Source organism: Ambystoma mexicanum, chromosome 8 (assembly GCF_040938575.1).
Source record: "Ambystoma mexicanum isolate Mex_15411 chromosome 8, UKY_AmexF1_1, whole genome shotgun sequence".
NCBI classification, from domain to species: domain Eukaryota; kingdom Metazoa; phylum Chordata; class Amphibia; order Caudata; family Ambystomatidae; genus Ambystoma; species Ambystoma mexicanum.
Genome location: NC_090929.1, coordinates 229872128 through 229890064, shown reverse-complemented (window position 1 = coordinate 229890064; position 17937 = coordinate 229872128). Strand labels below are relative to the sequence as shown.

Sequence of the window (17937 nt, the reverse complement as noted above, 5' to 3'; positions counted from 1 at the left end):
TCCCGACTCCACACCCCAGCCTTTGGCTCCCAGCACTCCTCCAGCGGTGCCGGACCAACCGGACCCTCAGGTGGACACAGATGAGGAGGAGGACCCCTACACACCATAGTCAGCCAACGCCTTCCACGAACATCTTGCTGGGCTGGCAGAGTACTTGGTCCTTCCTCAACCTGAGGTCGAGCAACCATCAGAGGGGGTCCTCGCCGAAGTCCTCATGCTACATCCTGCCGCAAGAACCCGATGCAGAAGGACGTTGTCTCCTTGGCCAAGAAAGGCTGGCTTAAGCCCCACTCGGTCCAGCCGGTCGATCGACGCCTGGACACCAAGTATAGGCACATGGAGGGGGATACACTGTTGCTATCGGCCCACCCTCAGCCGCACTCCTCAGTGATAGCTGCGGCATCACTATACTCCAAGCCTCAGTCGTCCTCGTCCGCGGCACTGCTAGGCAAGGAGGAGAAGATCTTTAAGTCGTTTGGGAAGAAGCTGTATTCTAACGTGTCCCTGCATCTTCGTCAGGCCAATGTGGATGCCATGCTGGCAGCCGTTAACGAGAGGCTTTGGTGGGAAATTGCTGATTTCCTCCCAGAGCTTCCGGCTCAGAGCCTATCATTATTCAAGGCTGGACTGGCTGAGGTCAAGATGGTGGCTCAAGACATCGTGGAGTCCACCGTGGCCCACATTGACGCCTCTGGTCGGGCCATCTGCATCGCCACGGACATGAGAAGAACGGCCTGGCTCCGTGCTACGAAATTCAACCCGGGCGTCCAGGAACGTATCTTACACCTACCGTTTGAAGTGGGTGACCTCTTCCACTCCACGACGGATGAGGAGCTGGATAAAAAGATAAACAGCTCACAAACAGCGAAGTCTTTATACATCCTTACAAAGACCATGCCTAAAACATACACCCAGTCACAGCAACGCTCGGACAACTGGCGTATTATACGGATGGTTCTGCAGCTTCCAATAGCGAACCAACATTGGCGCAAGCAACAAAAAGGGGGGCGAGGGTGAAATAAAGGGCTTTTTCCAGTCCCCCTCCTCAGCAACAGCTTCAGAGGGAAAGAAGGCATGACACGCCCCTCCGGGTACACTTGTCTCAAGTGAGGGGCAGGCTTGCTCTCCACGCACACTTCTGGCGCCATAATTTTGCGGACCCATGGATCCTCTCCGTAGTATCCACTGGGTACCGCCTACCCATTCCAGCCTCTCCTACCTCTTCCCCTCCACTCCCACAGATTGGGACAGCAACTCTTCTGGCGGAGATCCGGTCGCTCGTCAAGAGCCAGGTAGTGGAGGTAGTACCAGCCTCCCAGCAAGGCTTGGGATTTCTACTCCAGGATTTTCGCCATACAGAAAAAGAGCCAGGCGGGCCTGAGATTTGTGCTGGACCTTTCCACCCTCAACCTCTCCCTACCTCTACAAAAATTCAAGATGATTACGCCAGCTTTGATAGCGGAGACATTGTGCAAGGGAGACTGGATGTGCTCCCTGGATCTGAAGGCCACGTACTTACGCGTCCTGATTTGGCAGTCTCATCGTTCTTTTCTATGATTCAAGATCATGGGCTACCATTTCCAATACAAGGTGCTTCCTTTTGGCCTCGACTCAGGGTTTTTACCAGACTGATTAATACAGTGGCGGCCCTCCTCAGGGCCACCACATATACCCGTACCTCGACGAACGGGTCGTCAGGCTTCATCTCCGGAAGCTGTGCATCGCACTTCCCACGCGCTTATGAGCACACTGCACGATCTGGGCTTTTCGCGGAACCTCAAGAAGTCACAGCTGCAGCCCACACAGAGTCTGACCTTCTTGGGTCTCATCTGGGACACGTGCTCTGAGAGAATTTTTCCTTCGAAGGCCAAGATTATGGCCATCAAGAACCACTACGCACTTTCTCAGCAGAGAATCGACATCGGCCTGGTGGTACCAACACCTACTGGGTCTCATGGCAGAGGTTCTACTGGCCGTCCCCCACACAAGACTGCGGATGAGGAAGATACAGCTGCACTTCGCAGCATGATGGAACCAGGAGCAGGGCCCTCAGGCAGAGATTATCAATTTTACTCCTTCTCTTCACCCGGACCTCACATAGTGGTCCAGGGACTGCAACCTGCGGACGGGCAAGCCTTTCTGGAAACCTACCCCTCAGGTCACCATCACTACAGACTCCTCTCTCGAGGGATGCAGGGTCACCTTGGACAACCACTGTGTCCATGGCACCTGGACCAGCAGGAGTACCATATCAATGGGCTGGAACTGAGGGCCATCTGGCTAGCGCTCAGAGCCTTCCTGCTGGTTATCGAGGGCAAGGTTGTCCTCATTCAGGCAGATAACTTAACCAGCATGTTATATGTCAACAAGCAGGGACGTACCAGGTCCCCTCAACTGTGCAGGCTGGCTGTTAGCATGTGGTAACAGGCCCTGGAAAATATCTACCTCCCGGCTGTCCACCTTCCTGGGTAATCCAACCTGGAGGCAGTCAGGCTCAGCAGACTGGGAGCGGACAATTACGAGTGGCAATTGAACAACCTCATGCTTCAGGAGATCGTCAGTAGATGGGGGACACCCCCAGGTGGACCTTTTGCCACCTGGAGCAACAGGAAGTGGCAACAGTTCGCCTCCTGGCAGGGACAGAGCCCCAGCATCCCTGGGCGACGCATTTCAGATTCAGTGGAACGGCATGACAACATACGCTTTCCGCCCACACCGTTGATACACAGGGTGATGTACAAGATCAAGGAGTCTCGCCACCTCAGCAGCATTCTAATAGCTCCATGGTGGCCAGCCAGACCATGGTTCTCGGAGCAGCTCAGTCTCTCGGAGGGACCTCCCATTTGACTTCCGACGGGCTCTGCACTTCTTCTGGCACAGCAGGGGGGCAGGGTCATCCACCCTGCGCCACAGAATCTAGCCCTCACAGCGTGGTTCCTGAGCAGGTCACGCTAGCGCACCTCAGCCTTTCTCAGGCAAATCTAGAGCTCATACAGGAGGCTAGGAACAAGGCTACTAGAGCCCATTGTAAGAGAAAGTGGACCAGGTTCTGCCACTGGGCAGACTCTAAGGATATCAACCCCCTTGCATATTCATTGGACGACATGCTCTCGTTCTCGGCGCACCTCGCCCCTGGTGCATACAGGTAGACACTTGCTGCACTTACTTGGCGGCCATTGGGGCCTACAGGCACTCAGAAGCAGAGGTGTGCTCCTCCGCCAACCTGATTGTCGGGGAGCATTTGGCGGGACTCAACAGGCTCTATCCGCCCATCAGGAGGCCACACCCTGTGTGGGACCTTAACATAGTTTTGGGGGCCCTTGCGCACAAGCCATTTGAACCAATGGCGTCCGCGGACATCAGGCTGGTCACCATTAAGATGGCCTTGCTAGTCGGCCTCGCCTCAGCTAGCAGTGTCAACGAAATCCAGGCACTGGTCGCCTCAGAGCCCTATACTACGTTTCACAAGGATTAAGTAGTCCTGCGGACACACCCAGCAGTCCTACCCAAGGTGCCTTCCGCATTCCATCTGAACGAGGAAATGGTGCTGCCTATGTTTTTTTCCTGAGCCTAAGGATGAGGCACAGAGAGTTCTACACTGCCTCGATGTCGGGCATTCCCTGAAACTCTTCTTGGATAGGACCAAGGGCTTCTGCAAGTCGGATGCATTATTTGTCACCTTCGGCGGATCCAGACCGGGCTATCAGGCCTCCATCTCCCGTCGGATGGTCTCGGCCATCAAGGAAGCTTACGAGGGACAGCATAAGCCACTGCCGGCCAACATGCATGCACACGCAGTCAGAGCCAAGGCGACGGGCATCGCATTCCAGCGGCATGTCCCCTAGCAAGTCATAAGGGCCACCCCTTTGGCTTTCTGCAATCACTACTGTTTGGACACCGGCTCTAGATCAGACGCGGCATTCGGACAGGCGGTTCTTAGAAACCTGTTTGCTTAGGAAGGTCTCCTCTCCACCCTAGGGCTACACTCGGTTGTAATCGCCCATGCATTGTGGAGGAAAGGGGATGGAACGTAAGAGTAATTATGAGTTTCTCATTGTAGTGACTAATGTACTATTAGTCCTTTGTCCCCTTTCCTCCATACAGCCCACCATCCTCCCCACTAATAAAACTGGTGTCATTATGCTATGTTGATCTATTGTCGACGCGTATATGGGGACTGAGGTGTGGCGCCGGAGGGGGGAGTCAGGACAGCACATGCTCCCGGGGCTGCACCCCCGCACACCTCTAAATTTAAAGGGGTAGAAGGTTTTTTCTGGTGAAAAAGGTTCAGTCTCCTGTCCCTAGGAAGGGGACTAAGAGTATGTTAGTCACTACGGTGAGTAATTTTATAATTTCTCCCTTCTGGCCCAACCCACTTGGCTGGACACACTCGGGATGCCCTCATCCATTTTGACCTCTCTCCCCCCTCTTGGTCACTCCAATCTCTTGGTCAGGCCATTCTTTCATCTTCTCCCACCTCGATCCCCCTCAGTCCTTTGGCTGCCCCTCCAAAAGCCTTGCCAACCTCGTTCACGAACATCCATCTGAAGAAACGAGTGTCAGCTGCTGCCTTTGCATCCACCTTCACCACCCACCCCTCTCTGCCACTCCCAGGCTCTACCACCGACACTGCTCTGAGCAACTTCCATTTGGGAACGATCTGCCTGAAACCTGCCTCCAAACTCAACATCTGGTACGACTCTTAACTTGCAGCCCTGAAACGCAAGTACAGAGCTGTGGAACGGAAGTGGCAGACCTCAGGCTCGTCCTCTGACAAACTGGCCTGCTGCCTGCTCCAAAGGCAATACATACTCTCCATCCATACCAAGAAAAGGGCCCACATCCAGACACAGGTATCGGGTGCATCCAACAAAACAGCTGAACTCTTTAAAATCTGCAGGGAACTAGCCAACCCTTGAGCAGTCTTCTCCTCCCATCTTCCGTCCCAGGCCCTCTGCAACGCATTGGCCACACACTTCACCACTAAAACTCTGGACATCCTGAGCACCCTTTCTACCCTCCTGCCCAACCCTTCCCTCAGTCCCTTGCCTCCTATAGCTTCTCACCCTCCTTCCTCTCTCTCCTCCTTCTCCCCTGTCACACCTGACAAAGTCACCAGAGTTGTCCACTCCATGAAGGTCTCTTCCAAAAAGGTTTCCCCTTGTTCCTCCAGAACCATCAAGGACACAATTGGCTCTCTTTCCTCTGTATTCGCTGATCTCTGCAACCACTCTTTTTTTCCACTGGATCTTTCCCATCCTCCCTCAAGCACTTCCTTGTGCGTCCCCTCCTGAAAAAACCTTCAGCAAGACCCTACCTGTCCAGCCAACTACCGCCCTATTTCTATCACCCTCTTCCTTGGGAAACTGCTGGAGAAGCTGGCCTTTCTACAACTTACCTCACATACTAAACTTGTTGGTGGTCCCCACGACGATCAATCTGGATTCCAAGCATCCAGAGGCACAGAAATTGCTTTTTTGAACACCTGTGAAGAACTGCTTGCTTTTCTGGACTCTAACCCTCCAACTGTCCTCATCCTACTTGATCTCTCCTCTGCCTTCGATGTGGTTAACCATTCTATCCTTATAAAACTGCTCCATGATACCCTTGGTATCTCAGAGCGGGCACTGGATTGGCTTACCTCCTTCATAACTGACCGTTCGTCCCAAGTAATTTTTGGGCACCTTCTCCTCGCCTACTTTCTTCTCCACCTCTGGTGTCCCACAGGGCTCAAACCTGTCCCCCTGGCTCTTCAACACTTGCTCAGCTAGCACTCCTCATTTCCTCGTCCTCCACCAAATTCCAGTGAGATGCAGATGACATACAAATCTTTTTCAATCTACCTCCTGACCCTCTTTCATTATCCCCGATTGCCTATCTGCTATCCAGTCCTGTTTTACTTCCAACGATCTCTGCCTCAATGCCAGCAAGACTGAGATAATTCCAACTCGGACCCCTGCTCCCTCACTCTGGCCATCCTCCATGGGCTCTCCCCCTGCTCCTTCTTCTGAAGCCAGAAACCATGGAGTCACCTTAGGCTCCTCTTTCTCCTTTCTCCCTCACACTCAGGACATTGCCAAGAAGTCCCACTTTCAACTTTTCCTTCTCAAAGGAATTCTCACTTTCCCCCAGAAGCTCAATGTTACCAGAGCCCTGGGTCTCTCTAGGCTTGACTACTTCAATAGCCTTCTCCTGAATCTACCTTTTTTCACTTTACGACCCCTTCAGCTAATCCAGAATAGTGTAGCAAGACTTCTCCAGCATGGGGTCTGGCATGGATTCACATGCTCATGAATATTCCCCGTCGTCAGGCTGGGAATCCTCGGTAAAGAAAAAACCAGTATCAGTTTCGTTTCTGATCTGTCTTTCGTAGTAGTAACCAATCACTGATCTCTGCGTCATACTGACCACAGCCAATGACTGCCCTCTACCTAAGCCCCGCCTCTGGCAGCCATCTTCAGATTTTTACCGCACGTTCAAGTGTTGGGATCCTCGTGCTATTGCTCTCGAGCGTTAGTGCTATTTTTTCACGTTTTTTTTCTCAAAAACTTCGATTTTTCGGTCAAAAGAGCCTCAAGCTCCACCGTTTCTTCATCCGATCAACGGGGACCCGTGTCGGATTCGTTACGCCCCTCAAGGGTGAAGATTTCGTCGAGCCACGCTTTTGGAGGACTCCAGAAGTTTCTCAGGCCCATCTCGGACATGGCCCAGGAGAAGGGAAGCTCGACGCCCGGAAAGCTGTTCAGGGTCTGCCCTGGATGCCAGCTTCAGAATGTCTTTAAGGAGGACGAACACTCCTTTTGTCTGTACTGCCTACACGAGGACAAGACGCACGTGGAGAAGGACTGTGCGTTTTGCGGCAATATCCTTGGCCTTAAGCCCAGGGACTGCATCTCTCCTGCCCTAAAAACTCTTCACTGGCTCCCGGTTGTGGCACAGATTAAATTCAAATCCCTCTGCATCATCCACAAGGCTGTCTGGGGGCTGGAACCATGCTATCTACAACTTTCTCGGTTCTAAGTGATCCGACCGTGAATTTGCTGCTGCCGGAACTTTCGCATGAGAAAGGTGCGAACAACCAAAAGTTTGCACCTTTCTCATGTGAACACACATACATACTCACACCCACACACACAACAGGCACACAACACACCCATAACACACCCACCACCCACACACTCAAAACACCCCCAACATAAACAAACCCCACTTACCTTTTTCTTCAAGCTGGGTCCCTGCAGCGCCAGTTCCCTTTCACTTCCGTGATCGGGAACTGGTGCCGCAGGGTCCTTTTCTTAATTTGTCTTTCTTTTTTTTTAACAGAAGGCTGTGGGGGTATCCCCGGCAACCCCCGCTCACTATACTATACAATGCTACCACCAAAGGATCGAACTTTTGGTGTTCGAAATTTTGGTGGTAGCATTTTTAGACCTAATGGTTCATGCAAACCATTGGATTCGGTCAAAATGACCAATACCACTTTCTCTTACTAAATACTCTCCCTCTAGACCTCTGTGTCCTCTGGCACCAACTCTGTGTGTAAAGCGTTTTGCTAAACAGAGGGCCGGAGGCCGATCACTTTCTTCAGCTGGCTCCCTCTTATGGAACAGCCTCCCCCTCCCCCTTCCCCTTCGTCTTGAGCAGGACTTCCTCAAATTCTGGAAGCTCCTCAAGACTTTCCTCTTCCTTCCCTTTGTCCCTCCTCTGCTAATCTCAGTCTGTGATTGGTGGCCAGGTCCCTTATGTATTCCTTGGGGACCTGGCCTCACATACCCAAATTGCCCAGCCTCTGCCTACCTCTCAGCACTTGCCTCAGCACTTGCCTCAGCACCCACAGGCCTCAATCCTGTAGGCTTGCACTTTCTACCCAATGTGGCTCCAGGCTGCACAGCACTTACCATACTATGTGTTAGGGAGAATTCTCTGTTTAGGCTGAATTTCCTAACCTAGTGAGTCCCGCAGCAGCTTTTCTGGATTTTTGGGGTTTATTTTTGTCTCCTGCCAAGAGTGAGACTCTTTTACCCTCACTCTTGGGCATGATTTCAGTGTGTTTCTTTGAATCTAGATGTTTTTAATGGGCTATGGGGCCTTTTACTCCATAGGGCTTCATGTGTTTTTGTGATGTGTGTTACACAGCACCCTCAGTGCAGTGACACAGGGGTGTCATAGTGACCCCCCAGTATAGACTCCATACCCTGGGACTGACTACTGTCTCCCAGGGCATGTAAAGTCACCATTGACTTTACTAGTCTTAAATGCTGAACAGAACCAGTACAAACCATCATATTGTGGACATACTGGCTGGGGCAATTCAATTGCCCCGGGGTCTGTTAGTCGAGGGGGCACGTCTCTGTCCCCCCTGATCGAGTTTTGGCTGGTGGCAGTGGATACTACTTTTTATATTCAACCGCGAATATTTTCCTATGGATTTCCCATTGTTTTAGGCTACTATCTTTATTTAATTATTTACGGTAGCCTCGAACATACCGCCGGTTTATTTAATTAATATTAATTCTCCGGTTGGTATTTTTTGCCAAAACTTGATTCTAAAATGGCGTTTGTGTTCTCTTCTGTGACTCCAACCCAAGTCGAGCCCTTTGTTCCACTTTTTGGCAGGCTTCTCCACAGAAGCCCTCCAAAGTGGTGCCACTCTGTCTGGGGTACTTAGGAGGGGTGGAGTGGAATTTAGGCACCCTGGACTGAGTTGCCTAGGCAACTCAAGTCGCACTCCATCCTGATTGGCCCTAGTGGTGAGCCGGCCGGCTCACCACTTAGCATGTTTGAGTGACAGCTAGGCTGAGTGAATGGGGGTTTGCTGCATAAAAGCAGGGCTTTGGGGACTGGAACTTCGGAAGTCACCACAGGACCGAAGAATCCGACGAGGGAGAAGCTGAGCCGACGTGCCACGATACCACCACCGGTGGAGCCCTGCTGGACTGCCTCACCACTTTTCCCAACGACAGAGGAGATCTCCCGCCGGAGTCTTCTTCCTTTGACTGGTGGGGATAACCAGTTTCACAGTCTTTTCGCTTTCCCGACGTACCTCGTGTCCGCATTGCCCGTGCCAAGCACCCCGGCAACCGGGATACCACGTTTTACCACGACCGCAAAACAAAGGTACCACCTTTAACCGGAAAACTCTGCGGCTGGTTTCTTCCCTGGTAGTGCAACGACCTTCATCTTTCCTCCAAGTCGAGATCTTCTCTTCCCCTGGACGACGACGCAACTTGCACCCACTACCAGGAACAACTGCCACCGCTGGAGAATCCTTCCCACTTAAGGTACCGTGTCCCACCTGGCTTCCCTTGCTACCGACTGTACGGGGTAGATTTAGCCCCCGGCTTTCGAACCTGGGTTAGTCTGGGACACCCTGGCTAAAATTTCCTAAAGCCTCTCTAAACTCTTTTTGAACCCTCTGCAAGACTTTCTACAACTAGTGTAACTGTGTGCTCTTGGGCGCATTTGTGCTCTGCTCTCTCTAAGAGCGGGCGCAGCCTTTGGACTTTGGCTCACCAGTGACTTTTGCTCTTCTGCCTTGCTAACAGTGTTCCTGAATCTTAGAGTGGTGTACCTTTCCATATTCTGTCTTTTTTCCCCTCCCTTTCTCACAAACTTATTAGAGTGCAATCTAGTTAAGCGCTCACCTCTGTATGAAAATAAGTGGTGTTTTACTGTGACTTATCTAATAAGGAAAAAGGGGTGTATATATTACAATAGTAACTGTGTTTAGAATATTTTTCAATAAGAGTGCTGGAGTGTTTCAACTGTGTGTTTTTAAATAAATAATTATATACTTTGATACCAAAGCTCTGGTCAGTGTTTGCGTGTATTATTGTATCCAAGTGCCTATTGTGTATACTTTGCATACTGCCTAACTCTTCTTGAGGGAAGTCTGACTGCTCAGCCACAGCTACCAGGTAAATCTGGGTGGTGCAGACTGCTACCAAGTGGGTTTACTGCCAACACCTGTAATCTTAAATCTTTTGCAGTGGTCCCTAAGGGAACTGCACAGGTTTCTGCCTAACATTATGCACTTCATCTGCTGCTCACCCACAAGCACGGACATTCCAGCACTTACCCCCACTTACCCCTTCTTGCTGCACTTGCACGCTCGTCTTTTATCGTCTGCTGTATTCATTGTTTCCAATCCCATGTTCCCTCCCTGTTGCCCTGTGGGGGCTTTGAACCATAATTGACTTACTGTATAAGCGCCTAACAAATGCAACATAAATAAATAAATAACTCCTGCATTGGGAAGATATTGTCCAAAGGGTTCTTCTGCGGCATATCACCAAATTTGTCAACAGCAGAAGTGGCAGCTCACAGGTAAGTGTTTCTTCAGGACTTTTGGCACCCTGTTTCGTTCATCCGGACGGGAGGAACCGAAGTTCTTCAGCGGTTAGTCGCCACATTACCAGGGCTTGTCCCAAGACCATGAAGTCTTTCACTGGTACTCTGAGGATCCTTTGGGGCTTGTTACCAGGTGCGGTGGACCTTAGGTGACGCCTCAGCATCAGGACATTACTGGGCTCCCTGAGCCAGAGTGTCATCGACCTGTTACTGGAGCTTGCTCCAAGGATTCCTCTGTTATTGGGCTCTGCCCCAAGGGCTCAAAGGGGTCTCTACCACCAGCAAGTCTCCAGTTGTCTCAAATAAGGTGCGCCACTGTTCCTCCTTTAAGCTGCCTCTAAGGCCTAAAACTAAAGTTTCACAGGACTCGGCTCTGCTGCATCATCACAGCTCCTACAATATGCCAGTTCGACACCTGTATAAGTATACGGATTTGTGGCAGGTGTGAGGAACCTGAGGGTATCCTCACTTCTTTTCCCCCTGGACTTCCTCTCACATGGCCATGGAAAGGCCATTGCTTTTGGATCCGGAACCTGGGGGTGGATATGCGAAGGAGGGATCACCTGGGTGGAGGGAACTTGGGGACTTGGGGAGAGGACATCCTTTGGTGAGACACGGTATCCCCCATTCCCTTTGCAGAATAAACCCTCTATCCCTCAAGCCTTTGTGGGTTGTCAGCCTTTTCCCTCTTGCCCCCCGTCCCCCAAAATAAATGTCCCCCAGAAACACCACCTCAACACTGCGATGAGTAGGAGGCAACGCAAAGTTATGGTCACTTCCTTTATTAAAACAAACTTACCCAAACACCATTTTCGTACTGGGATGAAGAAGAGGAGTCTGGAGTCAATGCAGACTACATGTGACTTGTTTCAAGGTGTGCATACTAGCTCTAATGATACCAAGCCTCAGGGTGGGATTTTTAAGGAGATTAATGAAGATCAGCTGGGTAGCAGGAGAGGAAGGCGGAGAAGGCAAAGCAGCTTCCTTGAGCGGAGAGAGACCGATGTGGCACGAGAATCGCTGGCGAACCAAGACCGGGTGAAAAGGGAAAGCAGCGTAAAGTGAGGCTGCTGGAAGGCACAGGTCTGGGGTGAGGTGCGAGGAAGGGGCAGTCACCAGCTGGAGGACTGTGGGAGCTAAGCCGCAGAAGGCTGCTGCATTGCTACTGTGAGATGCCAAGATGGATAGCAAGACTATGGCTGCCTGGGACCTCGCAGAAGGGCTGTGAAAGACATCCGGTGAGTCCTCCTGGGAAAGGGGGGCCCGGACACAGCAAGAGGATGGTTTTGTCCATATTTACAATATATCCATGAAACTTCTGAACTTGCAACGTAAGAAAGGCAATTATGAATGCCAAAACAAGTGCTTGTGAATAATACCAAACAAACTGAAAGTTATTACAAGCAATTTTGAATGCCAATCAGAGCAAATGCAAGATATGAGCACTCGTGAGTGGAGTGAAAGAAAGGTGGTACATGTGACAGATACCACGGAATGTGTTGTTTGAGACCCAAGCAGGGGCAAAGGGCAAGAAAATGCCAAGAAGGGTTTGAGATGAGAAACCAGGTATTGGGCAAAGCTAAGAATTCAAGGAACTGCAGGAAACCTGTATTGGCAAGAGCCAGAGGAATACAGAGCAAGGGTAGCAAAGTGCATGGTGGCCCAGTAATCCATGGAACAGTGCAAGAAGAGTGTGCCACTGATGGAAGAACCAAGCTTCACTGTCAATGGAAGGCAGTGGCCAATTGGTGATGGAAAGAAGTCAAGAAGGGGCATCGGTTGCATGACCTGTAATGGGTGGACTGTGTGGTCCAGCAACTGCACCTAGACCAAGTGCCCCCCTGTATGGAATATCTAAGGAAAGTATCCGTAAAGAAGCTTGTGTTTTGCAACAGCTGCTTATGTGATTTGAACATTAAGAAACAGAACTATCTATGTAAGCCAGTGAAAAGTACTGATGTCGAAAGAGCTGGGAAGTGTCTCAAGGAATTGTTTTGTTGAAGGCTGGAAGATTTGAACTCTAGCGGAAGGGAATTCCTGTGTTGTATGAACTACTTTACACTCAGGGAGGAGGTCGGGGGGGGGGGGGGGCTATCCTTAGTTTTCTTTCGGTAGGGACATCCCACCTTCGAATAGGGCAAGTTAGGCATTACTTCACGCTGACTTTTAAAAGTGAATACAAGATTTGTTAATGAACTTGTGGTTGTCTGTCTCATGATGCCTTCACATGGATTAGGACGCAGACTCTTAAGACTTTTTTAAACTGGTATTTATTGAAGAGAAATAATTCCTGTCTGTCATTACTTGTATAGAGTGTTCCCTACTTAATAAACTGACTAAGGTACTCCTCACTAGTTAGTGAATGTCTTTAAAAGAATCTGTCCACTGTTCAAACTAATCCTAACCGACCTTACCACTATTAAAACAACTAAGGACAGGAGAACCCTTCTCCTGCACGTGGCTTATTGCCAGCTTTGCTTCAATAACTGATTCTCAAATAGTCTTTTGTGACTGCTTATTTATTTTTATTTGTCGATATTGGCCCAACCTAGACCTTTTAACAAAACACCCCACACAATTAAAACACTCTACATACAAACCAATTACTATTGAATCAAAAGAAATGTTTAATCAAATATTCAAAAACACTCAAAAAAAAAAAAAAAAAAAGCTAATAGCATACGTATACATTTCATCAGACATGATGGTTCTAGGTCTAAACATTCGACACATCCAAGTTGACTGTTTTAAATATGGCCTGTAAAAACGATATCAAGGCTATAGCCATAGAGAGTTTCTCCACCTCTCAAAACCAACCACCATTCCTCAAGGATCAATGAAATGTATTCCACAAAAAAGTGACCCAAATATGTTCTTTTATCAGTCAGTCCTGTACAACTGTTAACGTGAGATGATACAATGTCTCTGTAAACTCCATTGTTGTTGCAAAACCTATACGATACATCCGAGCCGTTCCATTTCCTTCCGGCAATAAGGATTTCCTTTGTGGGAAAAAAAGATTAAGGCAAAATCTTAAAGAATTGCTGCCCATAAAAGCTATCTGAAAATGTAGATAAATATTTTGGCAGCGTGTTAAGTAAACGGAGCTCTAATGAGGAGCCTTGATGTCACTTAAATTTATCTCATCAGTTGTTTTAGCCCAATCCTTTAATTCTCAAGCAATGTCTTCACCAAAGTACCTAAGTTCAGCATTATTGCTCGACAGGACTTTCTCCAAGCTTCAAGTATTGGTCAATACCTTTACCCAAGGCAGCGTTCACTATTTGAAAACCTCTCCTAGGCGACTCCACAATACATTTTGCGATACAAGGATTAAGATTTCAAAATTATTGCATACAGTAAAATGAAACCTAACTCTTATCGCACCACTTGAATTGGAGTCCCCCTTGGGAGTTTCAACACCTTTTTCCAAAACAACCCCTCAGGTACTGGCCACACAGTAAGCGGGGTAACAAAGAAAAAGTTGCTGCCCTATATGTTATAATAGGGACCACCTTTAGCCTACATAAATGCACCACAGGAGTAAAGGAAAAGCAGCCATACTTTCTCAACAAGATTGCTACCTAGGATGCAAGGTTCTTTACCTTGGATTTTGACGCAGCCACCCTTGGAGCATCATTCCGACTGTTATTGTAATCGGTTATTTATAATGCGCTTAATACCCAGAGGTTTCTAACCGCGGACCCGAAGATCGAACCTGTGTTGCTCTGCGTCGTCTTGCTTCCAAGGCGAGCGCGTTGCCCCTGAGATATCCTCCCAAGATATTAATTGCATTATTAAGCAACATTCCCAGGTAGATAAATGACTCTACTTTGATCAGTGGTTGTCACGATTCCTGCCCCTCATGTTCCAACCCTCCAAGATGTCAGGCTGGAGCCAGGCCACGATCACCTACATGGCCCTCAAGGGCCTCTCCATCCCTCCAAAGACCCACTTGGAGTCAGACTTGGCGCTTGTGGCACCAGACTCACTCACTCCCATAGGATAACATTGGGGATTGGACTTGTAGTGCATTGATGGGGACAAGATGGATGCACCCACATATTTCAGTTCCCAGAACTACATGTGCAGTCTAGTCTTTTGGGTGTGGTTCAGCCCAGAGACACCTGGGATACCCACACTATCAGCCACGCCCAGGCTGAGAGACATGCTTTGTGTTTTCTGCACCTGCACCGTGTTCGGATCAGTCTCCAGTAGGCCTGCATCTATCTTCTGCGCTCAGCTCCTACAAGAACACTGTTAGGAACAGCCTTACCTTGCGGCGATTCTGCCCATAATTCATCGCTCCTTCCGTTCTGCGGGCATCTTCGGCGGTGTCATTCCCATCCCGGCACGCCGCTTCCTAAGGAAAAGGGTAAAGAACAGAAAAAAGGCATTAGTAAGCATTCTGCAAATCTTTGCTTATTTTTAAATACTGTACGATCTTCAAATGCTTACCTGAATCCCAGCCGCTCTGGGGGAACTCTATCTCCGGAACTTCTCATCCATCTGCAAGAGGGAAAAGACACTCCAGTTTAGCGTGGAAACATCTAGAGGCGCTGCATACCGCGCTTACTCACCGCATTTGTTCTTCATAACCGGCATCCACGCTGAAAACGTTGCGGCACCTAAAAGACACAGAAAAAGAACTCAGTTCAATACAAATACTCATCTCAGCAGCATGCCGCCATCCCCGGACGCCGGCCATCATCTAAGGAAGGAAAGGAACAAAGTTAGAGAACTGTTCAAAAGACTCATTATACTTACCTGTCAGACTCTTGCCTGTGAAGTAACTAGGCAGCAACGAGCCTGCATCAATCAACGCGCCTCTGCGTTGAAAGCAGGACGGAGAGCACACTATCCAAGAAAACAAGGCCCAGTCTCCAGTCGAATAGCCTCCAGGGAAGGGTTTGAGGTCGTAAGAGGTCAGAACAGGCTGAGTGACGTCCCCGTGGATACCAGGTGAGCGTTACAGTGGTTCCTGGTTCAAAAGCAAACTGTTTGGCCTTTTTTCCCCACAGGAGCTTGAGCAACCAGAATCTTAGATTTTGCCAAATTCATTCTTAATCTGTTGTTCCCTACATGTATTTCCAGAGCGTTCGTTTTATGCTGAAGTCCTACGGGGCTCTGGTCTTTTAAGACCAACCAGATCATCGGCATGCAATGGATGCTCCACTTCACTCCATTCAATCTAGGAGGGAGCGATCGGCAGTCGCCCAGTGTATCAGCCAAATCAATGATAAATAGGTTAAAAAGGGCTGGGGCTAATTGGCAACCCTGTTTCAAGCCCCTGTTTGTCTCTTTTGACCTTCACAAGCGACCTGCCCCATCCAGGCGGACTCTAATGGAAGTGTCTGTGTACAGAGCCCTGATGGCCTCCACCAGACCTTCTAGGTAACCCCGCGTACCTGTACCCAATTTGGCCCACAGGAGTTGTGTGCACTGAGTCGAAAGCTTGTTCAAGGTCAATAAATGCCAGATATAACTTGCCCTTTTCAGTCAAACAATGAGTTTTCAGAATATTTGTGACTTCTTTGATCAAGTGATATAGTTATCTTAATACTTCTTTCTTTTGGCTTTTCCTTTGTATAGAATTTCTCGGATTCTTGATTCTCTCATGAGTGATGTGATCACTCTTTTCTCTTAGGGCAGTACTCTTTTCCTTGCTCCTTCTTTGCTTTGATTGTGACTAGTAAGATTACTTGTGTACCAAAATATCCTACACTTCCCTTGGATTTACTGTTTTTGTCTAGTCTAAGACAGATCAGAGGCTTTTCACAATGCTTCTCTTTCACTTCTCTGGCTTTCTTGGTTATCTGTTTATCCTGACTGAGACCAGTATAAACATTCACGTAATGATTCTCATCCACTTCTTGCTTTCTCTATTGTCATCTCTTTATCTCGACTGAGACACGCATGAACACTCTCTTTTGCTTCAAATGCTCTTGCTGTTATCGTCTCTGCATCTTGACTGAGACGATTAGGAATACTTTAGTAAAGATTTTTCAAATGGATTGTATCCTCCCACGTATTCATCTTATATGATTTGATATCTTCCAGCTTCAGCTGCTTCGGAAAACAATTTTCGACAGAGGGTAGGTACTGTGCGTCGATGCGGTCGTCTCGATGTCCCTCGAGGGATTCCATCCCTGAGTCGAAGTCGTTCGTATATATAGCATACACAGCACCTGTTGGCTTCAGTTTTATTTTGATGCAATCGCTAAAGGCTTCAATGAATTACGACACACTTCTGTTTTTTCTGTGAGAAAACTTCATTCGAGAACAATGCTCTCGTCTACAGCACCTTCAACCCCCAAGACCAGGTTAAAAAAGTGCTACAACTGGAGTGCCAAGATGTCCCTCATGTACCCCCATCGGGTGTCTGTGGTGCCTTGGCATCGAGCATAGGACAGCAGACTGTGAATCCTGTCAGTCGATGACTGATGAGGCTCTGAAAGAGCGTAAAGGGAAACTAGCGCCGGGTAGGCCCCCTACTAAATCCCCTTCGATGACTCCATCGAAGAAACGATCATCTGACGGGTTGAGAGGTGACCCTCCTTGAAGGAAAAGGTCAAAAAAACGCTCACGCTCCAGGAGCAGATCCCATCATTCCTCGTCATCTTCGAGGAAATCGAAGAAAAGGTATTAAAAATCGACCACTTCGGGTTAATCTGATTCCTCCCCAGAGAGGAGTATAACCTGTCCAACTAAATCCTCCACTCTGCACAGTCGTAACATTTCAGGCAGGAAATGCTGAAAATCTTTAAGAAAGAGGCTCTGACCCCATGAAAAGAGAAGGTAAAAAGCGATGCTCCTGTCGAGCCACTTAAGGCAGACAAGGAAAGACCCAAGGCTACATCCCGTTCACCCTCAGATGGAAGCTGGAGACCCCTCGAGATTCTTCGAGGGCTCAGTCAAAGAAACGAGTGAAGGAAAAGTCGTCGAAGACATCAGCGCCTTTAGCATCAACACCGTCGACGCCATCAACATCAAAGTCGTCAACACTGTTCGTGTCGAGATCGACGCCTCTTCCTTCTAAGCCTAAGGAAACTCTGAAATCTTACAAACCACTACCAAAGAAAGATTGCTTTAAGTCTTTATCCTCAATTTATGAGGCATACAAACCTTCAGGTCACGATACTCCACCATTTGGATTGGAATTAAGCACACCCAACACCCCAGAAAGCTTTGTTTGAGAAGAATCCGGGCTAAAGGAATTATATGAATATGTGCAATCAGCTAGTGGGTCAACACTTTAACCGAGTTGGTATTTGGCAATCCGGATCCGGTACACCATGCTGATGCCTCTTTAGGCATCTGATGATTAGAGTCATTGACTTTCTGGGATGGGGCAGACTTGTTCTACTGTTTAAGCAAGACAACCGAACAGATATCCTGTATAAAGGTCCAGAAAAAGATCCCATACTTCCTTTTCATGTAGGTCTCCCGAAAAGGGTTATTTATTTTTTATTGTTGTATGATTAGTTTACATAAAACCTTATACAACATAAAGTGCATTACAAACAAATAGAAAAATACATTTCATTTTATGAACAGATATACAAATATACAAATACAAATATCTAT

General features: G+C 48.6%; 1 protein-coding gene across 5 annotated transcripts in view; it reads left to right on the top strand.

Annotated features, from left to right (window-relative positions):
* RABGAP1 (RAB GTPase activating protein 1) overlaps positions 1-17937 on the top strand; it is a 3038993-nt gene that overhangs the window by 1202274 nt on the left and 1818782 nt on the right. The window lies entirely within an intron of this gene.